This window comes from Gopherus flavomarginatus, chromosome 10, assembly GCF_025201925.1.
Source record: "Gopherus flavomarginatus isolate rGopFla2 chromosome 10, rGopFla2.mat.asm, whole genome shotgun sequence".
NCBI classification, from domain to species: Eukaryota; Metazoa; Chordata; order Testudines; family Testudinidae; genus Gopherus; species Gopherus flavomarginatus.
This window is the reverse complement of record NC_066626.1, coordinates 47,805,917-47,829,523: the sequence shown is the minus strand read 5'-3', so window position 1 is coordinate 47,829,523 and position 23,607 is coordinate 47,805,917.

Below are 23,607 nucleotides of genomic sequence, written 5' to 3'. Positions count from 1 at the left end.
TGAAACACAAGGGCTAAACTGAATGGATAAAGTATTAGCTACAGGTAGTATTTCCTATGAGTAGTTCTGCTGCTGACTCAGTTCTGAAGGAAGGTCATATACCTACTCTGTATAAGGAAAGAGCTCTTCTCCAATAGGGTCTTATTAGTGGTACAAGTGGAGCTCCCTACAGGACACTTGTTTTGCACCCCTGGAGGAAATGGTGGCCTCCACTAGTACATCTGCTAGCACTGAGGGCAAGCAGGAAGGTTTCCGTGCATACTCAGGTAAGCTCAAAGGCTTTTGTCCATTCAGAATGAAACGTACATTGTACTTGCCAATAAACTTGCCATTTTAAAGCTCTGGGGTTTTAATCTTATAAATAATAGAGTTCAGAGAAGGAGGGTTTTCAAGTCTGCATAGTTCTGCCTGGAATTCAGATTTATATAATGCACTCTGAGGACTGTTGTGCTGAAATACATGCAAGTTGTGGGGTATTTGAGATTCAAGGCCTATATTGCACAAGAATATGCAATGCAACACTAATATTTCTCTCTGTTAAGCTATTTTTCCCCAGCTGCTGCAAGACCATACATCATTCAATGGCAGCCCAGAGCTATCCAGTCCACTGCCTGCATTGACATCGCTTTTTTCCTTTCTGCTGAAGATTCTGTTAACAAGCATGAGGTCCACAGCCAAGGTTCTCTTGAAATCTGTAAAAACTGCTGAGGTGAAGGTAGAGCATTTCAGTTAGATATAAAAGTTATACAGTCACAAACTTGCTATTACTGGGGGCACCTGCTTACTGTGTGATAAATGCCTACATACACATTTTGCATAACCATTAGAAGAGCAAGGAACAATTCAACTTAGTATCTTTTCTGTATTCAACAGAAAAAGGGTGTTTTTAATAGTATATTGCAGAATATTATAGTTTGGATGCCTGAGTAAAGTTATCTTTACTGAGCTTTCACTACTTAGATCTGAAATACCCAAGCTGACTCCTTGCAACAAGAAGTCCCAGAAGAATTTCATTTATCAGTCCATGCACTTATAGACACACAGCCAAGTCCACTGATGTCATGGCATCCTTCTAGTGTTGCTGCTGTTCTACTGAATTCCAAATAAAGTATATGTTGAACAACTTTGAAACTATTCACAGAGCTCCACTGGGCTATTTGGGAACCTACTACAGCAACACAGTGAAGACCAGATCAAACTAGCAAACTAGTCATCCAGTATTATAATTTAACATACTAGTACAACCATACCCTGGGGAACAGGGTAAGACAATTAGAGGATAAGTCACAACAACAAAGACATTCCAAGCCAAAGTGACTATTTGTCAAGGTTTGGAAACAATTTACAATGTTTTAAAAACCTTGGTTTAGGTCAATTCCTTTGTATATTTTCTCATCTGGTAACACTGCTTCTATTTCCACAGTGAAGTCTTTTTCCCTGGGTGGTAACTGTAAAAAATATTACATTTTTACAGGCAGGGAGAGAGTCATCAATAAAGAAAACTCCTTAAGATAGGTGTATTGGTGTATAGGTATTGGTTTGCTCTGACAAGGAACGAAAAAAGAAAACAGCTTTTTTTCTGCTTGTGCAATATTTGTGAGCAGACCATGGGTCGGATTCTGTGCAGTGCCTCTGGGAAACATGGTCGGGGGTAGGTGACTTTGAGCCACATTTGTGTCCTAACAATTCTGAGTTGCTCCAGGGTTGAAATGGCCCCAGGTGTTTTTGACACATCCCATGGAACTGCTTTAAGTTATGGCAGCCTCCTTGATTATGCATATGGCTTGCACCACCTTTCCACCTGTCCGACACCACCTATCTCCCTCCTTGAGTCTGGAGGCAGACGGTTCAAGTTAGATCAGTCTCAGGTTAATCTTGCACAGGCAGTAATGGCTCATCTAGGGATCACTTCACTTCACCCCAGTATGTTCCAGCTTCTTTCCTGCCCAGCTACTGTGCTTAAAGCCCCTTGGGATTGTCTTTCACAAGAGGAATCTCCTGCTGGCTGCTTAAGACAGCTTTCCCGTTGCCCTGAGCACCATCAGAGGGAAGCACAGAGGATAGAGTGGCATTGAGGATTTTACCCAATCCCCTAAATGCAGGAATGTAAAAATCTACTACAGGTCCTAAAATTATACCTAGGAGGCTAATTTCCTCCAGAATTAAGAGGGCAGCCATTCTCTGCAGAAAGCACCAGTTACTCCAGTTCTGAACGAGATTAATTTGGAACATTCAAAGTGCTTAAGAAAGGGCAACTTTCTGGTCCTAATGAATCAGGCAGACTGATGTCCACGGGAACAAGATTAATGAAGGTGAAGTCTCAACATCTTTTTGGCTCTCTGCAGAAGGCAGCCATGGAAGAGAGAAAACAAAGTGTCCATTGGGGGGTTGAATTTATACTGGCTCACCCAACTGGGTTTGAAAGTTTGAGCCAGGTTCTGTAGTTTCTAGACTGAAAAAAAAAAACTATAGGATTTACGGTAAACAGAGTTTTCATTGACAACATTGGTAATGGATTCATTTAAAGCAGGAAACTACAGTACTATTACACTCTTTAAGATGGAGTGGAACACTACATGTTAGAAAACGTAAGTTTATATGGAAAGAAAGACTATCTTCCAATTAATCTACACAAAGCAAACACTTTTACATTTATATGACAGTGGGGAAACATACAACTAATGCTTTAACTGCTAGCAGTTTATTTTGGTGGTTGGGATTCTTGTTAACAGTATTATAAGCCTAACGTATAGGGGCAAATTCAGATCTGGGATAAGCAGTCATGGTGAACATGCTTACACCAGGGCTGAATTCAGTCCATCATATGCAAAAATCACGAAAGTGTTTAGAATTACTAGGAATTAGCTTTAAGCCCACATAAATTTATTGACTCCATATGCAAAATACATACATTATTTTACAGTGAGAGCCATTAAAAATTAGGGCTTGAACCTGAAGGGTGCAAAGCCCTCTTGTGAGGTAGTGAACAGCCTCAACTCCCATTTATGTCAATGGGAGTTGTGGGACCACAGCTCTGCACAAGAGCTCTCAGCACCTGACAGGATTCAATACTAGTAACTATCAGTATTTGCTACGTTCCCTATAACCTGAATGGGAAATCCCGCAAATATAGTGAGAAATTTTGGTTGCCTGTGAAAATAGGACATTTTTTTTAAATAAAGACTGATCCATCAGATGGAAGGCATCTGTTGCTCTCTTGGAAATGCAGGATTCCATCTATCTTCTTGTAACCACATTCTCATTTCACTTAGGGCTTATCTAAACATGGTGTTATTCATGAACAACTATTCCTGAATAACTCCATGTGTAGATAATCCCTTATATTAATCAGGACTCACTAGTAGGGATAGAGTAGCAGAAAAGCAAAAAGAGAAATGATTGAAAGCAGTCAGCTAAGAGTGCAACTTCAAGTGTATCTGAAATCATCTAGCTAGAAGCTGAGGCTGGAGTCCTTAGGTGGGTTCCAGGAACAATGCCTTGGTGGAAAACCTGGTAGCCTACGCACTTCCAGGCACTTCATCTAATGACTAGGTAGGTGTCTGGTAAATATGTGTATAATGATATGGCATCTTATATATTGGGCTCTAAAGGCATTAAACAAATTAACATAGTTCCTTGGAGGATGCTCCATGAATTTAATTATGCTAAACATATATATGAAGATGAACTATTTATTATAACAAAAATGTGTTTCTTAAAGTGGCTCTTTAGACAGTTAACCTTTTTCCCCCAGATATGCTACAACAATAGTAATACAGTGTACCACACTGCTGTGCATCAGAGAAGCTAAAAACTGTGTTAAATCCCACCACACCTCTGAAAAATAGGTAAGCAGAAATTATAGGTTGAGAAAACTAAAGTATAAGGCCCTTAGGGAAGTGAGAGAGAAGGTCTAGATTTTTAAAGATATTTAGGTGCCTGAAGATAGAGAGAGGCTCCTGGTAGGTTTTTCAAAAGTCCCTAATTCCCTAACACCCACTAATTTCACTAAGACTTAGGTAATCTTACTAGGAGCCTATCTGCATTGTTATACATCTACATACCTTTAAAAATCTGGCACTAAGATGCAGCTAGGCTCCTAGCAAGGTTACCTAAGTCTTAGGGAAATCAATGGGTGTTAGGGACTTAGGGGCTTTTGAAAAACCCACCAGAAGCCTCTCTCTATCTTCAGGTACCTAAATACCATTAAACATCTGGCACTAAGTGAGTTGTCCAAGGAAAGTCGTCAAATCAGTGGAGGCATTGGGAAGAACCTGAAACTGCTCCAACCTTTATGCCATGCAAGGGGTGTGTTTATTAAAACTATAGAGCTTAGTTCACAACTTTATTAAATAGGCTTTTATAATGGGTGCCCACGTTTATGGAATTTGAGCCACTCTGTGAATATCGCTTTCTAATTTAATAATGAAGGGCCGGATTATGAATAAGGGTCTGAGCCAAAGCCCACTAAAGTAAATAGAAAGACTCCTGTGAATTTTGACTCAGGCCCCAAAATTATAGACATTACTTTGTGTGCAAGCTATCAGATGTGCACCTCTGTGTAGCTAGATAGCCACCTAACCATATGCATTTTAGAGATTTGTGTGTGCATAGCTGATAGTGGGGGTGCAAAGTAGGTACCTATATGCAATCTTGGGCCCCAGTCCTGCCAAACAATTCACCCACCACACTCCCACGGAAGAATGTGTATCCCATGTGTGTAGATTACTTTACAGGAACAGGCCCTTAGTTAATAACACCTAGCTCTGGGAGCTGTGGGACTACTGAATGCAGGAAGGACGGTTAGCTAAAACAGACTATGTGTAGAAAGGGACTGTTGGAGTTGAAACAAATCAGTTAATAGAGTGAAATTGTAAGTAAGCAACCTAGGAACCAACTAGGGGGGAGGGATAGCTCAGGGGTTTGAGCATTGGCCTACTAAACCCATGGTTGTGAGTTCAATCCCTGAGGGGGCCATTAAGGGAACTGGGGTAAAACTCTGGGGATTGGTCCTGCTTGGAGCAGGGGGTTGAAGTAGATGACCTCTTGAGGTCCCTTCCAACCCTAATAGTTTATGATTCTATGAAAATTGGTTGCTTAATGAAGTTGATTTTGTATGTGCATGAGACTTGTGCTGGTGGGCCTGTTTCTTCTCTCATGTGCCGCAGTGTGAATCAGAACTCCAGGGAAGGCAATAGATTTAAACTAACCTCTGTGATAAGAAAATCAGCTCAAGTATGGTTGTTGTTGTTTTAAGGTGGTGGTCTACAACAGGAAGGTGCCCAGTAATGGTGGTGTCATGTTCAGATTTCCATGTATTAGATGTTTCTTGGTTTTTATTACTCCTAGATATAGTCACTGGCTGGTTTACTACTGATTACTGCTGCCTTAGAGGAACCTACTAACTCCTCATCATTGTCAGAGATGACATTTGAGTTACTATCTGGGGCAAGCACTGATGGTATCACAGACTTTACTGATATTTTTTTTTTAAATCCCAGGGGGTGAAGTATAAGGAGGTGTGAAAAGAATTGCCTCCTTGTTGAAGGTTTGCTTGGTTGGCTGTCACTGAATTTGTAGCCATAACAAAGATTTTTATACACAAGGGGGCAAAAATCATGCTTTTACCTAGTCTAACCAAACCACTCTTGTTCAGATTGATTCAGTTTCCATCCTTGGCTCTGACCTCACCCTTACCCTCAATCCTGCCTTACTTTCATGCTGAGAATTTTATACAGCCTCCGTTTTCTCTCTGCATAGTTTTTTTTTCCCCCGGACAAACATCTATGTTCCACTCATCAACCATTGCTTTAGAAATCTTCAGGCTGGATGGTCAGGCATGCAGTGCTGGCAGGTGGTGTAGCTGTTAGGCAGCCTTGTGTATCACAAGAGATCTGATGCTATCAAATTTCTTTTCCCCCAAAGACTAAAATGAGTGAGCCTTTGTAAGCATGCAGGAGGGGGATGAAAACAGTTTGTCTCCTGAGCAGCCAGCCTTTGTCATTTTACAAATGAAATCACTTCGGAAATTTAGAGAATTAATATCATAATGAAGACGGGAGTACCCATTAGGGTGGTCTAATGTTGCTCTGGAGATATATGATGGATGTCCAGTTGCTGCAAGCCCTTATTTGCAGAGAGTCACCTCTGTAGTTGCCGTTATTAGGAGGATGTCTGAAGCAGAGGATCAGACACAACCATTGCAAGATGAGATAGTGTTTGACTGGTTTCCAGGGAACCGAAGGACACAGCCTTAGTTGTACCTGTCACTATGGCTCCCAGCCTTTTCCCCCGCTTAATGTCTTTTTTAGCTGTAGGAAGTTTCTCTTTAAAGATTCACTGCTTCTCTAATGGCACAAAATCAGTAATGGAAACACATGAAAATGTTACCTGCATTAAAAAAATGGCTTCAGTTTATTGCAAAACAATAGGTATTATTCAGCATCAATGGGTTGTTTTACATTGTGTTAGCTAGCTTTTTAAAATAACAAGTCCCTGAATCTAGACACCAATGAACCACCTGAAGTAACTGAAAATAAGCAGTACTAAAATACCTATCTCCTATGTCCGCTTGTGGATATACCTAAAACACTGACAGAGCAGTGATGCTGTTATTGCCATTCCTGGAAGGACAGCCTCAAGAAAGTAGTACTTCCAGGAATTATCTTAATGTGCAATTTAATCATCATTTCTAGCACTCTAGCATCTTTCCCAGAAGTACGGTTTTCCACAGACAATGATTCTAGTTAAGAGAAAATGTGGGTATCCAAAATTGAATACTGCCTCTTCCCCAGTGGTTTGCAAAGAACTGAAGCTTTGTGGAAATTTTAAAATTAGGAAGAAGGGAACATAGGAAACATTAGGCTGGAAGGCGCCTGCTGAACACATTTTGCCTGCCCTTTCTTTGTACTAACCGTTCTACTCACAAAATTTATTTTCTTCCCATGATTTACCTTCTTTCTGTAACTGTACTGGTTACTTGTGTTGCTGCCTTGTTGTCTTGGGGCTGCCTACACAGTGGGGTATTGCACTCTCGGGTGGGGGGGATTCCTAAAGTGCACTAATATGTTGGGCATTCATTTGTCCAGCAGACCCTGCTGGTGCGCAGTAAATGTTCACTTGGGAATTATAGGACTACAGTAAAGTGCACTAGGCAAGATTTAGTGTGCACTAGCAGGATCTACACCAGGGGCGGGCAAACATTTTGGCCTGAGGGCTACATCGGGTTTTGTAAATTGTATGGAGGGCCAGTTAGGAGAGGGGGTTGTGGCCCAGCCCCCATCTCCTATCTGCCCTTCTCCCAAGACTCCTGCCCCATCCAACCCCCCTGTTCCCTGATGGCCCCTTTGGGATCCCTTCCCCATCCACACACCCCTGATCCCTGTCCCCTGGCTGCCCCCAGACTGCCGCTGCCCCACTCAACTCCTCCTCTCATTCCTGACGGCCCTCCAGGGACCCCTGCCCCATCCAACCCCCCCTTCCTTCCTGACTGCCCCCTGGGACCTCTACCCGCATTCAACCCCCCGTTTCCCCCCAACAACTACCCCGAACTCCCTTGCTCTCTATCCAACCCCCCCTGCTTCCTGCCCCCTTACCACGCTGCCTTGAGCACCAGTGGCTGGCGGCGCTACAGCTGCGCCACCCAGCTAGAGGCAATCCATGCTGCCGCCACCGCCCCCATGCAGCACAGAGCACCGGGTCAGGCCGGGCTGTGCAGCTGCACTGCCCCAGGAGCTCACAGCCCCACTGCCCAGAGCATTGCACTGGCGGTGGAGCATGCGAGCTGAGGCTGCGGGGGAGGGTGAAAAGCAGGGAAGGAGCTGGGGCTAGCCTACCAGGCCAGGAGCTTGGGGGCCAGGCAGGACAGTCCTGCAGGCTGGATGTGGCCCGCAGGCCATAGTTTGCCCACCCCTGATCTACACAGACCAATTAAAGCACAATACATTAGTGTTCTTAAGAACTCCCACCCCCATAATGCACATTATCCCTTAAGATAAGCCCTTATTTTGTATAGTAAGTACTCTGGGGCAGATCCTCCACTGATGTAAATCATCTTAGCTGCATCAACCTCAATGCATTGTTTTCAATGCCTATCCCTTTCCTAGAATGAATATATATATATATACCTCTGTGGGTACCATGGGTAGCCCTCTCTCCCAGTCCTTTCAGATACTTTTGATGTTATGGGGAGCACATCTGTAAATACTGTATATGTATAATCAGCACTGATTTGGGGGGAATAATCAGTAATAAACAGAAATAAGCCCTGCTGAAATATCCTTGTGTGTTTCAAGGGTAAGAGAAACATAAAAATGGTGATCACTAATTACTTATAAAATACTGGTAGCAAACTCTTAACCCTGGTACATGGTAATGTTTAAAAGACCTTTTCTTCCCCAAAAAGAGAACATATTTTTACATTTTCAAAAGTCTCAACAGTCATTTCTATCCCCTAAATACTCAGTTTGCTGACAAAATTCAACTTTGTGGAAACAGATGCAATGCTCTTGACTGCAATAGAATTATGTCTGCATATATCAGTGGTGAATTTGGCCCCGGGTTTATTGCAAATACCTTGGCTGTTGTGATATGATGTGGTAAATCAAGCTCAGAGCAAATCAAGCAGACAGGCTGTGGCTGCATCACTCTTTTATACAACCCAGGTCACAATGGACAGGGCAATGCTGCATTGTGAAATTCAGTGTTAAGCAAAATAAATTATTTCTAACCTTTTATGGAAATAAAGCTTGCATGGATTTAGGTAGCATGACACTATTGGAAACATCAGAGACATTTAAAAGTCTAAGACAAAAATACCATCACCCGAGAGGAAAGCAGATGTTGGCGTGGGACTCTGATGTTTTTGCAGTTCCACAAATCCCATCCAGTTGTTGCACACGCCCTCCAATAATAAAGATATTCATTCTACAGAAAATGAAAATGATGCAACATGCCAGTCTTCAAAGCCTGCAAACAGTAAATGTGATATTGGACAGAGAAGAGCTAATGAAAACAATCGCATTAAACATAGCTTTTCAGTGTTCAGGGCTCAATAAGTGAGCAGCAGGCTTTCTCTGTCTAGCTTACAGAAAACAGGAGGTAGCAGTTTGCAAGGAGCAGCGTTTTAATGTGATTGGACTATAACAGACAATCTATTTACAGCATGCTCTGGGGAGCTTATAAACAAATGTTGAGTAATTTCAGCCAGCAGTAATTACCCTTGCAGCTGACAAGGATAGCATGATACTTTCTCCTTCACCTTCAGCCCAGTCCAGAAGGCACTGTACACAATGGCACTTCTAATTATTTCTGCATTTCTATGGCTAAAGACCAAAGTATGTTATTAGAGAACATTTTAGAAGCTTTTTAAAAAGCTTGTTTATTGGGACAATTAAAAGTCATCACTGTGACAGCAAATCAAAGATTCCAATCCTAGGATTTGCAGTATCAGGCTAGAGTTTGCCTGCTTACCTTTTAGGCCATGTCTACACTAGGGAGAATTTGCAGACACTCTTCACTATAGCTAACACCAGTTCAGCGGCACCAGCATTAGCAATGTGAGGAACCCCTAGAGTATATAGGCTGCTGGGCTTTTAAAGCACTATGTTATCTAATCCTACTTAGAGCAGGTTGAATGGATACAGTGCTTAAAAAGCTGTTCATTTGTCTATGCTAGAGCTCCTAACAGCAGTGCGGATGAATCAGTGTTTGGGAAACTTTTAAAAAAATGCCTGTAGTGTAGACAGAAAGTAGGCTAGAGTGGCTTTTTGCCTTTTGTTTTTTAAAGAAATCATCCATTAAATCTTAATTAGTGGTAGACATGTTGTCTTGCATTTTATTCATGAACGTGGCTTATATTCTTCCAGACATGAGGTGGTGGTTGAGAACTTTCATTCAGAGGCAATATTTATAAATCTTTATCATTTTTAAAAGTACATGTTTTGTTTACCTCCTGATAAGTTCATAGGCATAATACCACCTATTCGTGTGGCACTTGACTACTCTTTGGAAATATAAGCTGAAGGTACTTAGGTCACAAGAGGGCAAATCTTGGTCCTACTAAAGACAAGAGGAGCTGTGCAACAATTTCAGATGGACCAGGATTTGGCCCCGAGTGCATTTTTTTCAGTTAGCATGTATCCCCCCAGTTGCAATTTCTGTTATTCACAGCATATAGATTAGGTCTGTAATATTCTTATGGTTTCTAATTTTAAGAGAGAGGTTTAAAAATGTGCAAGCTAGTTTTCAGCTATTTTCATTGTTCCTTTCAGCATTTATAATTAACAGTACAATTTACTCACAACAGTGTACGGCACAAGAACTTTTGTTTAACATTGTAATGCATTTATATATGTGCCAAACTACCCAAAAGTAATTGGGCAAGTCAGTGAACTGTGATGTGCGCTGGTTCGCAAACACCATGGACAGTTTGGCGTTCACTGAGCTTCCATCCGCCTCAATAAATTCAGTTCAGATTCTTGCTATAGGAATTGACAGCAGATATCTAATCCTCAAAAGTGCATTATTTACATTTTTTGATATGTTACATTGCATTACAGCCTGTCATGTTGGATCTCATCACAAACAGATATAATATTGCATAAAATGACGTGACATGATGACAGACATCAGAGATCCTTTTTTGTTAAGATATTATAGCTGATATCTGAAATGTTTCTGAATGATTTCCAAGACATTTGGGAAGGTAAGAGAAGTAGATTATACTTTTCTACAGCAACCACAAAGCAGCCTCTTCCAGCCATAGTTTTAAATAAAGCTGCATCGTTTTGCAGTTTCATGAACCTTCAGAAACATATTTTGCAAACATTTTTAAAGAAATCATTAGGAGGTAAATTGCTAAAGCACATGTTCAATAATACCATAAAATGACAACAGCTGCTGCAAATTAGCCTGGCTCAAAGAAAACCACAGAAATATATTGCAAACTTTAACAATGCACTGGAGCTGGTGATTGTTCACACCATTGCTAGCCACTCATTTCTGATATACGGTTGGCGGAGGAACATTAATTCGCCCTTGTTCTTGAGACTGGCAGGTGTCACTTTGCCCAGTGTACAACGTGAGTGACAGATATTTTGCAGCTGATGAAATGAGAATGCAGAAATTCAAGAGTGCCTCTGGGATTTCACTGGTCATTTGTGGCCAGCGCAAGGGCAGGGCACACTGCTTTGCTAATGCAGGACTGGCTGTTGTTGCTACTGCTGCAGGCTGCTGCAGATTCACACCATTTTAAATAATATTTGTATTATAAGGCTTTCCCCCGACCATCACCTTGATGGTAGCATGTGGTTTGCTTTTTTTCTAGGTTGATATTGTCTGGAAAACTATTATAATTGCTTTCTTCCTGTGCTATATGCCAAAACCTGATTTCAAAGGAAAATTGCCTACATATTTTTCGGTCTGTGTTCAATTCTTTATATATCATTAATAAAATTAATCAAAAATATGATAGGCATATAAAAATGGAATTTATAGGTACTGTATTAATATGGAAGGAGGGTAAGATATTGCATCAACTAAAGTATTTCTTTCATAAATATATAAAACTAGAAAAATGTTTTCCGTGCAGAATGCACATTATTTATGTCTAAATAATAGAAGAGGCTGGAACAAATATTGTAATGTTAAAGAATTCAGACTGAGATTTGCTGAATTCTTACACATTTCTCTTTCTTTCACATTTCTCTTAAGACAGAGTGTTTGGGAGGGACTGGGGGAGTTAGTGTTTAGGATTTCTACACTGAAGAAAATTAATATTTTCAATAATAAGTACAAGAAAAATAAATTGTATGATTGGTAGCCAGTATCAATATTTTTGCCTTCGCTTAAATGATAATTTTTTTATGTCCAGCTTTTTATACAGAAGAAAATAAAGGGTTAAATATTCTATAATTTCTTAAACACATTGCTAGAAGAACTTTAGTTCGTATGAATAAGGGGGAAAAGTGTTGTCAAAGCAAATACCTTTTTTCAGAAACAAACTATTTTGCAAGGAGGATATTTTTGAAAATAATACCCATTTCAGAAAAATGTCTCATTTGCTAGTCATTTTTAAATTGTATATATCTCTTTGTGTAACCCACAGAACCACTCACAGCATTTTTAATTGTGATGCAATCTTATTAACATATTTTTCTCTTTAATGATTTTCTGTCTGAATGTTGAGAGATTTTACTCAGTCAAACTCAGACTGAGTCAAATCTGCAAAAGGTTGAGGCTTTTTTATCTTTTTATACATGTGGTATCTTTGGATAGCTATTTATATTTTAAAAGAAACAAAATATTTTAATCTATCTATTTATAAAGATCATGTTGGTTACATATGAGATATGGTCACGCACATCAAGCCTGATGGTAGATTGCAAGTCACGAGTCAGGAATTGTATGACGAGGATAAATAAAAACTAGAAAATTTTCCAACCTATTTAAAGGAACAATTATGGATAGTGGTACATGAGCAGTATATTAATGCAAGACTTTGGTTATATGTATAGAGTTATCTGACTTCATTTTCTATTAATATCTTTGACTAAAATAATATCTGTTTTTAATAAATAAATAAATGCCATATGTTTATTATGAAAATATGTAATTTCATGGTGAACTTTTCATATTCATTGAAATAATTGACATTAACAATCCTTGCAGAGAAATATGCGAGATTAAAATATTGATACAGACTGAAGATGTGAGAATGTTGTTTAATGTTATTTGCCAAATGTATTATCATACATATAATTACTTATGTTAAATAATTTGAAAAACATAAGTAGCATATGACATACAAAATTAATAATTTAGCATAATTCTATTACAGAATTATTTTGAATGGAATAAATATTTTCCTCTCAAACCATCTCTCTCTCTCAAAACCAATAACGTAGTATCACAAAACAAAACAATAAGCCACACAATCACAATTAGTTTTTCCTACTTACAATACAAGGATAAATTATTATCTTTTGGAAAATCAAATATTTTTTTCTAACCAGTGTGTTTCTTTAATTAAACTCTATTCTTTATAGTGATCAAATATAATTAGGAATAACAAGTATTTAATGAAAACAAACTGCTTCTCTGAAACCATTCCAAAATGCTTTACTTTAAGTCCAATAGCTGCTCCAGGAAGATCACTGTATCACAACAAATAAAAATAAATATATTATTTTAAAAAATAAATGCTATATGCATTGCACCATTTTAAAAAAGTAGAAAAATCCCTATAGATCTAGAATCTGTACCTGTTGTACAATTCATGCTATTGTTTAAGATATTTATTCCAAACAGCTAGTGGTTCAATGTGTTATAGATCTGTCCTTTAACTATCCCATCTGATATCATTATGTACTAAGTCATTACACCAGTATCTTTGATTATTACTGTGTGACTGAGAGGAGAAGAAACTGTGCTTATACTGGACTCATTGACAGTGAGGTGCTATAGCAACTCTCCTGTAATTAATTGTGAGTGAAAGGGGGTTTGGTTTTTGCAGCCTCGTAAAACTTTTCCCACATGGCTGAACCCACGGTCAGGAGACGTTAGGCAACATTAACTGCCTGTACATTTCTGCAAGGCTCTGGAGGAAGCGACTAGGCACTTGGGCTCCAATTCTGAGAACCCTGGGACACGAGACATCAGCATCTACTTTCATCTTAGCTGAGATTTGGAGAGGGTTCAGACCACAGAGGCTCCTTAATTCTCACTAATTCATTTGCTTTCCTGATTCACTTGGCTTGGGATAACCTGCGAATGATAATGAACCTGTAAAGGGAGCGCTTAGTCCCTTGCCTTTGAATGTGCTCGGCATGGATTGAGGGCTTTCTGTGAATCTTGCAAGAGGAAAAGAATCTTATTAGCACTGATTGCTAGTCATGAGGTGTCTCTAAAAATTGCTCTTGTATTTTTAACTCTTGCTTGGATATAACAACCACAGCTACAGAGAGAGATTTCTTGTCTCCTATACATAGTGTGCAGCAGTGTTGTCAACATTTACTGATTTCTCTTTGTAATTTGATCTAATCATAACAATACATTTGTTTTCTCATGTCATTACTACACTGCTATGAACCCTTCATCATTTTTCCCATGATTATTCTGCAAGTTTATAACTACCCAAGTCCTTTTCTCTTCACCCCCAGCTAACCAACCTCTTCGCATAAATATATGCTCTCCAGAATAAAGGGTCTAATTTTCTTTTTTTCCTTTTTTGTTAACCATTTCAGCAGTGCACATAAAGAACTGAATCCTGTTACTAGCACATTTTCTATGTTTCTGGAATTCTGTCATGCAGCTCTTCTTCTTTTGCCATAAGTATGTTGTGGATCTGTAATTCCTACATAAATAAGAATTTGTGCCCCTGACAAAAATGCAACAAACAAACTGACCAAAAAATGGCCTATTTTAGAGAAAGCAATAAAAGGGTAATCTGAGTCTGTTTGTCAAAGGAACATTGGTCTCTGACGTTCTGACCAAACGACATAATTATTATTTATTTTATTATTTTCCTTTCACGTACGCAAATTACAAATAACTGTACAGAAGAACATGGATCAAAAAAATTGAAACCTGTAAATGCCAGTAGGGTTCAACTGAGACCATCAAACTTCCTTCTAGAGCCTGAATTGAAACCCTGGATCTATGTTTGGGGGATTTGGGAATCAAACCTAAATTTTCTGAGTGTACCTATAATGGTCTTAACTACATTCCAAACCTGAACACCCCCAATATTTGAGGCCATTCAGATCCTAACTTTGTGCCTTGTGCCCATCTCTGTTCACTTGACTACAGAATTAAGTTGTCTAACAACCCAAATCTCCCCAATGAGGACTCTACTTTAAATTTTAGCTGGGATAATATGACTTCTCTGCAGTGCATATGGTGGTCTCTGCTATGGCTGCTAGGCTGTTAATATAGTGCACATGCCGTTCATGAAATCCTGGTGGTCCTGCTTTGGTGCTTCACACTGCAAAGTGCATGGTTTAGGTCAAAAGAGCAGTTACCCTACATGGCTCCCACATCTGGAAGAGCTGCTCTGTTAACAGCTGTGAATGGTGCATTGAACTGAGATGAAGGTGAAATTATTTTACTTTGATTTTATTTTCACATTTATCTGGGTGAGGCAATGCTCCATGTGCCCAATCAGAGGAACTGCCACTAGTTTCTCAAATGAGAAGCTCATGAAATAACTGCATTCCCCTCATACTATGGACATTAAAACTTTTTTTGATTAGATGCACATATTTTGTTGTTTTCTCAAAAGACTTCTAGGTGACAATATATTATATACAGTCACAGGCTATTTTCTAAGAAAATTGGGAAAATTCTGAGACTGATCAGCTCAATTATTCCGTATAGGGCAGTAATACTAGAGTTGTTTGGAAAATGGAATTTTGTTCCAGGGATATTCCAATATTTTGATATTTGTCTGTCAAAATATCAAAAAATGTCATGGAACAAAAAGTTGGCATTTTTCAAAGTGACATTTCAACTTAAATCAACCCTAAAATGTCACTTTGGAAAAATTTAAAAAATCATTAAAATTGCTACTTTTCCATGGAAACATTCAGTTTCAATGAAACCATATTTTCTCATGAAATTTTTTTCATCTGAATATTTGTAAGCCACTGGACTGAACCCTGTGTACATCAAGGGTGAAATTTCTCCTAATCAAAAAGGCTGTGCTTAGTTTTTATCCATTTATTTCCTATCACCAAGAACTCTTGTACTAAACATCACATGAGATCTGAACTATGCAGCCAAAACTCCAGTATTATGCAGAAATGCCAACACAATAGAAAAAACCTTCATTACCACCAACTGGGTGCCACAAGTCTACCTCCCATTTGTAGATTGGCCTCGTATAGCCTAGAAACCTGAGCCAGCGGTGTCAAGTTAGCTCTAGGAACCTCTTTTCCCTGGAAAAACGTGGCAACAGAAGGAAGAATAGTCTTATGATCAAAACAGTGGACCTAGGCCCACTCTACCCCCCAGTTTAGACAAATCATTAGAATCCCCATGCATCATTTACATAATCTGTAAAACTAGGGATTATTCTAAGCCTACCTCAGAGGGGTGTAATACAGCACATTCATTAATGTTTACGAGGCACTCTGAGAGGTATAACTGAAAAGCCTATATAAAATAATGTACACAGGAAGGAGTAGATGCCTCAGGTCAGGCATAGTTGTGGGGAGGCCTAAGAAGGGGACTACATGTGGAAATTGATAACATTAAAACTCTACAATGGAGAGAAAGAAGAAAGAAGTGATTAATCTGTGGAGCTCTGCCAAAGGAGAACCCTGACTCTGGTCAAATTTAGAAACTCCAGAGAACATGAACATCCCCAGCTGTGGAGTTCTTAAGATGTGCAAGCAGAGAATCCAACCATTCAGTCTGTTCTGGCAGAACACTTCAGGTACCTAGTATGGGGCTCTTTTCGAAGAATTACACAGCTAGCAAAAAGCAGCAGTTGCTCTGTCAGTAGGGGCAAGCCCTCTTCCAAAAGCCTATAACCTGCTGCTTACACTCCCTTTGGCTTCTTCAGGTGCTTCCTGGCCACCTATCTGTCACTCACCTGTGTTCCAAGCCTCCTGGCTGAACATATATGAGCTAGCTTTACAGAAGGACGAATGATGAGATCACATACCCATTACTTTATCTTTATACCTTCTTACACCTACTTATTTGCCGCTTTTCTAACTAAAAATCCAACCTCCAGCTCCATCGGTATATTAGTTATACCAGCCTGCAGTATTATTCACTCACCAAAATCTTGGTCCCATTGAAGCTAGAGGGAATTTTAGACCAGTGTTAGACCCACTTTCACCAACCTACTAATGTGTAACTTACACTGTAGTTCATCACCTCTGAATTTCACCAATCACTTCCAATTTTGCTGCTCAATGATATGCAGTTTTACAGAAACAAAATTCCCCAAAGTGCTTAACTGATCTTGTACCTTGAACTACAAATGAGTGGGTTAGCTACAATCAGAATGTTGCACTCACCACATTCTCCAATTCTTCTTGCAAATGTGCTATAGGAGAAATTATTTTCTCCTCTAACATTCTAGTCAAAAAAAGCACCAACTGGCACATTATACTCATTTACATACATTTTCTATTAAAATTTTTCTATCATAAAAAATTGCCTTTATGTTCCAGGCATGTAATTTATTATGCAATGCACCACCACTATCATCACACTGAATTGCATTTTACGTGTTTATGCTAACAGGGAAGGTGATCAGCTTTAGCTTTCTTTTCATTATATGCGTCATTCATCCTCCACCACCAAGATCTCTGGATTTTGTAGCATATCCATCATTATCTAACTGCCAACTGTTTTCAGAGGTTCCACTGCTTTAAGCTCATTATTTCTTCAGATTGGTGAATGTACAGAGAATCTTTCTTCAATATACAGCAGTCAGCATGGTACATGTGTACAGATGAATGGTAGGGGTTTGTCCTTCACAGTCTCTTTGTACCTAGCTTACCCCCAGAACTGTAGCATGTAATGAGCAGCAAATGCATATGTCTAAAAATAATAAAAAGTTAAATGATGTTAAAATAATAGCCAAATAAAGATCTCTTTTTATAACTGAGCTGTTGTGAACACGTCTAGTTTCCAGCTTGTACAGCACTTTGGGGTAGTAGTTACACTTCTCCTTTAATGCAGGTTAAAACACAAAGAGCTATGTTAAGATATGGGATTTCTTTCCTTTCCCCATTTGCCTTAGTGCATTAATTTAATTTAATCAATAGTAGAATGGGGATAACTGGGGGAATAGGATAGTTCAGGAGACTGATAATGGGATATTGAACCTTTCATCTCTAGATCATTGATTCAACACAAGAATTGACATACTGGATCAGAGCAGTAGTCCATCTATACAAATGTCCTGTTTCTGACAAGTATCAGAGGGGTAGCCGTGTTAGTCTGGATCTGTAAAAGCAGCAAAGAGTCCTGTGGCACCTTATAGACTAACAGACGTTTTGGAGCATGAGCTTTCGTGGGTGAATACCCACTTTCACCCACGAAAGCTCATGCTCCAAAACGTCTGTTAGTCTATAAGGTGCCACAGGACTCTTTGCTGCTGTTTCTGACAATGATCTGTACCAGATGTATTTCAGAAGAAGATGCCAGAAACCTTGCAATAAGCATTTATGGAATAACCTTCCCATAGGGAAAGTTTCTTCCTAACCCTGATCAGTTAGAAATTGGTCTATGCTCTGAATCACAAGGATTTATATCCCGTCACATATTTTTTAAACCTATCTAATATACAGTAGATGATAATGTTGTCTAGATACATTTCTCAACTTGTTTTGAATCACGCTAAACTCTTGGCCTCAATAATCTTGTATATCAATAAGCTCCACAGGATAATTATGTATTTTGTAAATGTAAAGATTTCCTATTATTATTTTTAAATGTATTGCTTCTGTAAGTAATTGAGTGGCCCCTCATTATTGTACTATGTATGTTCTCTATACCGTTGATTTATTTAATATTATAAGATTTTCAATATTGAAAATCCTATTTCTTTTGCATCCTACCATTTTGTTTGCTTCTTTGACCCTTGCTCTGCACTGAGCAGAGATTTTCATTGAACTGACCTTTATGAGACACAAGTCTTATTTCTGAGTGGTTATAGGCTGACCAGGCAGCAAATGTGAAAAATCGGGACGGGGGGGGGGGGGGAATAGGAGCTTATATAAGAAAAAGACCCAAAAATCTTGACTGTCCCTATATAATCAGGATATCTGGTCACCCTAAGTGGTTACCAAAATGTATTTGAGTAGTTCAAGTTATTCCTTCTTATGTTCCTTACCTTGCATTTGTCAACACTGAATTTCACCTTCCATTGTACATATTATTCAATTGACTTTGTTAGGTCCTACTGAAATTCCCCATACCCTTCTCTAATCTTGAATAATTTAAATCATTTTGTGCCATCTGCAACTGTTGCCACGTCACTATCCATCCCTTTTCCAGATCACAGATACATATATTATTTATTTCCATTTAAGAATACGAAAATGTTAAACGACCAATGGCCTGGTATGAAACTCTGGGCCACCCAACTATTAACCTTTTGTATGTTCAAAACTGACCATTTATTTCTCTTCTTTGTTTTCAGTCTCTGAACCAGCTTCTAATCCATGACTGAACTTCTCCTTTCACTCTGTGATTATTTAGTTTCCTTGAAGGTGTCTTCCAAGGAGTTTTCTGAAAGTCCATCTAAATTATGGGCTGTTATTCTCCTTCACTCACTACTTTGCTGATATACTCAAACCATTCTAGTAGATTAGAGAAGCAAGATTTTTCTTTATCAAATCTCTGCTGGTTTGTCACTATTTAGTCATTTTATCTGGGTGTTTTATAATTCTGGTCTTAATTATAGTTTCAACCAGTATACTTAGTGCTGAAATAAGGCTTACTGGTCTGTAATTCACAGAAGCATCCTTAATGCTTTCTTTAAAAAAGAGAAGACAGTTGTAACATTTGCAACACTGCTGATAAAGCCAATCTTAATGAGGCATTGCATGCTTTTGTTAGCAGCTCAGCTACTTCCTTCTTCAATTTTCTTTACAACTCTCAACGTATGCCATCCAGTCCTGATGACTGTTGGTCTTACTTTGTCAGTTTGTTCCAGTACCTCTTATTTTGATACTACAGTCTCTGACAGTATCTGACCTTCCTTACTTCAAAATGATAGGTGTCTCCCCACCTATGGGGTGAAGACTACTGTGGTGAAGACTACCGTTAAAAAAAAAAACCTTTCCTGCAATGCTTCTTAATTACTCCTTTACTCCTTAATAGGCCATCAGATCTACCAATTCCTTTGCAGACCACTTATCAAAAACTGTTACAGACAGTCATCATTCATTGGCCTAAGTAAAATGTGTTGATGGTCTCAGTTCAGTTCCTCATGGTTCCCTAACTACAGAAGAGATGACAAAAAAAGAACAGACAACCTTGTTGATAGTCTCAGCAAAGAGACAGTATGCCTGGGGAATAAGCAACCTTCCCACACTTAGAGAGGTTGAACTTTGGTGTGGCATTATAAAGAATCTTGCAATGTTACTTCTAAGATCAACCTATTTTGTGAATAAACAAAGCTCTTTAGTCTCTCAGGCTTCCAAATTCTCCTGTTCGTTATGGTGAATTTTGTGACGTTGAGCTGAATATCTGTTCTCTGTGAACTGGACTGCAAGTAAACATCCATTTTGTCCCACATTATAGTTCTGTAATAACTCCTTTCCGGCTATCTGAATCGTCTTGCTTTTGTAGAGCCAAATTCATGGCTCAACTATGACTGCAGTGCAGAGCCTGTCAAAGGTGTACCGTTCAGGCTCTGTAGGCATGGATGATGTTCTGGGACAGCTACAGAAAGTTTCTGCAACTCTCCAACAGTGTTCCCTGCCCCAAACCTCATTCCATCTGAGCACTAAAGGATGACACTGAGGAATCAATGATCAAGTAGACAACAGTTTTAATTGCCTCAGCTCTGTACAGGGGTGGGTTTCTCCGTAGCTGATTACCAGCCAGGAGATTAAGTGGACCATACCACACAACAGACATTTCTCTGACTGACAGCTCCAAAGTCAAGCTGACAGATGGGAGCAAAAGACCAGTCCTTTAGAGTAGACCAATGATTTTTACCCTCCCAAAGATGTTTAAGGTCAGGGAGGACTCACTTACCACAGGTCCCTAGCAGCTAGTTGACAGAGGGACTAGAATCTAGCCAGGGCTGCTCAAGTGTAGGTAGCTCTCCTTTTTCCATATTTCCAAGCAGCTCTGCACCAGCTACCCACTAAATGGGTATGGATCCCATCACCACCCCTTGCACACTGGGCCTAGCAATGCTTAGGAGTACTTGGTCTGACGCACTTTCACTTTATACTATGGTCTGTTATTTTGCCTCCCTTATACCTACATAGACAAGGCCGAGGACTTGGCTCATACTGTGGAAACATAAATCAGCCTCCAGATCATCTGAATATCTTATATGTTTTAAATGACTGAAAGTTTATGATTAAGTTTCAGAGTGAAACGTTACTTTAATACATTACAGTTGGTCTAACCTGTTTAATAAACCTAATTTATGATGTGAGATAACAGAGTGGGCTGCGACTGACTGCACAGCATATTGTGGAAGTAATTTGTGTGAATCATACTGCTAAAAGAAAACATGTTACATGATCAGTCCCAAGTAATAAGATGTACTGCTTAGAGAGCAGTAATCTTCATTGTTTTTACTACAGCACAGAATAGCAGAAAGGACTAGTTATCTCAGCTGTAAGTATCAGAGTTACAGAAGCACAGCTGGAAAGTCATGGCTCCCTACCCTGGCACAGTCTCTCCCAGAGCTATATCAGCATGCCACTATTGAGGGCTAAAGATGAAGAAGTTTTGCAACTTGTTCCTGCTATGCTTTCAATGGAGTGTATTGTCATCTTTAGCAACTCTGAGATTGGGTTTTTTTTCTGTCTGCATGTATATAAAGCAAGTAATACTTCTCAATATCATCCTCAACAGAGAAAATCAAATATGTGAACAAACACTCTATGATTACTGAATGAAGAAATTATTTAATTCTGACTCAGAAAGTAACTGAATGAAAGAAAAAAATTGCATTCTTTTGGGCATAAAATGATATTCTTTGGGATGACATGATGCACAACTGGCCAGGCACAAGTATGAGTGATTTACATCTGCCTGTGATCCATTAGCTGTAAGATACTGCTTTACATTAGATGGATTTGTTTGCTGTTCTGCTATACCAGCACCTATCTTCTACACTTCTATCCTATGCTAACAGGGGTAAAGGGAAGTTAGCTCATTTAGAAGCATCAGATACCTTTTGAAATACGCCCTGATCTTTCAATCAGATTAATAATTGGAAGGCTGGAAGCAAACCATTACGTCTTTGGGAAGGAAGATGAGTCTTTTGCTTGCGTTTCACTCTGCAGAAAACAGTGTCAGAGAGCTATGAAGGAAAGGGGACAGGGAAGTACTACTGAAATGATTAGTCACACAAATGAAAGGATTTAGAAATTGTAATAAAATGATTTCATTTACTTGTATTCATACACGCAATAGAATATTATTTAATTCTACAGTGCACCTTTACACCAATACGTCACAACACCAGCTGTTACGCTGATGTGTTTCCTGTAAGAAAGTATAAAAAGAGATGCACACAACTGACAAGGAGAGGGAAGAAGCTTTGGTATTAATAAGTGCACTCATTCCCCACATTTTCATCTAAATATAGAAGTCTTCCGGGACTTTTGGAAATGGTGAGAGAAGAATCAGATGTTGAAAATATGCTTGGCTCCTCTATTGAAATACAACACCAATTACCTATGAAACATGGAATCTGCAAAATAGAATGCTTTAAATGATTAGAAGGGATTCCTACAAAATCTTGTAACTCTTTGGATGAAGAAATCGCCTCATCCCAGCCCATGGTGGTTTGGCCTATAGTATCTTCATTATAAAAGCAGACAAGTACACTCCTGTCAGACTCACAGTCAGGGCTGTCTGCAGCATACAATACATAGAGGAAGGAGTCCATGCAGTGCAGGATGTTTGATGAGTAGCTCAGCAGCAAACTGAACCCCATGGTCAGAGCCTGCTGGTGTGCACACCCCACTGTACAGAGAGACAGATGGAGGTGATGAGCTGGGGATGGCATCCAGTGCAGATATGTTGTGGGGAAGGTGGCTTGTTAATAACACTTTTGCTTCAAGCAACTACCTGTCAGCAGTAGAAGTTTCAGGATCATACAATTGTAGCCTTCTAAAAATTGCTGCAGCACTGATGTAACTGTTAGCTTTACTTGGTGAGGTTTGATGAAGGCGTGAGATTTAAAGCTTGCTGCGGGGCTCTGGCTCTTTGCATGCACAGCAGAGTGGCTTGTTTAGTGGAATTTCACACCCTTTCAGGTTTGAGAATTTAAGACGCTTTGGAAAGATGCAAAATATTTCACAGTAGGATTCTACAGCTTGTCAGCCAAACTAGAGAAATACAGCAATAACCACCTTGCTGTTTCACAGATAAAAAGTTTCCAATGTCTAGTGTGGTGGTATGCCACATTTCAAACACCTATTGTTACTCACTCAAGCAAACAAAACAAGGCCTGTTAATAATTTGTCTCCATTTGATTAACAATATTGCATAAATGGAAGTCAGAACAAAATATGTTTTTAACATTAAGCACCACGGAAGAAGCAGCGTTTAAAAAATATATACAGTCAAGCATGTTCAGTGACAGCAAATCTTGGCCTTTCCTCTAAAGCTGTGTAAGTATCTGTAGTTCATTTTCACACTACTAGTGGCTAATCATAAGTGTTATCCAAATTGCAAACTTTTCATCTGGCAGTGGTATCCTTTATTAACCTTATCGAAGACAGTTAAGGCTTAAAAAGACACTATCAAGTTATTTTTCATCATGTTTTAAATGCAGTTTTACTCACTGTTTTCTCAATAGCACTTTTGAAGCTTGGCACTCATATGTGTTTCCTTCGTAGGAAGGAATCTTTCTCCACAGAGAAGCTCACAACAGATTGTTCTAGC